This window comes from Megascapheus bottae, chromosome 17 (assembly GCF_031878675.1).
Source record: "Megascapheus bottae isolate mThoBot1 chromosome 17, mThoBot2.hap1, whole genome shotgun sequence".
In the NCBI taxonomy this organism is placed as follows: Eukaryota; Metazoa; Chordata; class Mammalia; order Rodentia; family Geomyidae; genus Megascapheus; species Megascapheus bottae.
In genome coordinates, this window is record NC_143525.1 from 35,128,574 (window position 1) to 35,130,074 (window position 1,501).

Consider the following 1,501-nt stretch of genomic DNA (forward strand, 5'->3'; position numbering starts at 1 on the left):
ATCAACAAGATGTGGTATTTGTACACAATGGAATTCTATGCTGCTGTCAGAAAGAACAACATTGCCCCCATTTGTAAGGAAATGGAAAGACTTAGAAAAAAATCATATTAAGTGAAGTAAGCCAGACTCAAAGGAACATAGGCTCAATGGTTTCCCTCATTTGTCATAATTAGTATAAACCTTGGACTCTCGTAGCATTTTACAATAGGGCAAAGCTTAGACATATAGGCCATATAAAATGAGGCTAAATGAAAGGACCTCCAGGATATAGAAACAAGACCCATATAATATGTGATTGTTGTTCTTAATGTACTATGTTACTTCTCATCTCTTTCATTGTCCCTTGGTTATTATTGTTAAAGTATTGTACTTTGTTATCTGATATATTGGATATATGTTTATTTGTTTATTTGAAATAAGATAGGGAAAAGGGGAAATAAGATGAGGGGATGGTGTGGGGTAAGAGAAATGGGGACAAAAAACATGAGAAGGGGTAGCAATGTTTGTTAAGTAATGCACCTTCCATTTGGCAAATATAATGTAACCCTTCTATTAACTACAATAAAAAATATATTTAAGAAAATAGAGCCACTCGCCCGCTGCAAGCCAGGCGGAGTGTGCACAACCAACCAAGCCCTTTAGCTCTCCATAGCTACCACAACTGTTCAGAAATGGCCAACAGGGGACCTTCATCTGGCCTGAGCAGGGAGGTGCAACAGAAGATTGAGAAACAATATGACGCGGACCTAGAGCAGATCCTGATCCAGTGGATCATTACGCAGTGCCGCAAAGATGTGGGCCAGCCCCAGCCTGGGCGGGGGAACTTCCAGAACTGGCTCAAGGATGGCACGGTGCTATGTGAGCTCATTAATGCACTGTACTCTGAGGGGCAGGCCCCTGTCAAGAAGGTCCAGGCCTCTACCCTGGCCTTCAGGCAGATGGAACAGACCTCTCAGTTCCTGCAGGCATCCACACCACTGACATCTTCCAGACTGTGGATCTCTGGGAAGCAAAGAACAAGGCCTGTGTGCAGCGGACACTGATGAATCTGGGTGGGCTGGCAGTAGCCAGGGAGGATGGACTCTTCTCTGGGGATCCCCAACTGGTTTTCTAAGAAATCCAAGGAGAACCCTCGGAACTTCTCAGACAACCAGCTGCAAGAGGGCAAGAATGTGATTGGCTTACAGATGGGCACTAACCGTGGGGCTTCTCAGGCAGGCAGGACTGGCTATGGGATGCCACACCAGATCCTCTGATTCCATCTTGCCCATGCCCCTCCCCCCCTTGAATGGTTAATATATATATATCTACAATGATATTCCCTGAGAGTCCCTGGAGCACCCAAGCTCCCCTCTGCCAGGGTGTGGGGGAGGAGAACCAACCTATCCTGTCATGGCTACCTGTTGGCAGCCTTTTTCCTATGTTTACTAACACATTCCATCCTTACACTCACCAAAACTCGACCAACGTTTTCCCCTAGGACCAAAGTTTGGAGGGTTTT

At 45.7% G+C, this 1,501-nt stretch overlaps 1 pseudogene; it reads left to right on the forward strand.

Moving 5' to 3' along the window:
• Positions 1 to 671: 671 nt before the first annotated feature.
• Positions 672 to 1,256, forward strand: LOC150051755 (transgelin-2 pseudogene; annotated as a pseudogene).
• The last annotated feature ends 245 nt before the right edge of the window (positions 1,257 to 1,501 follow it).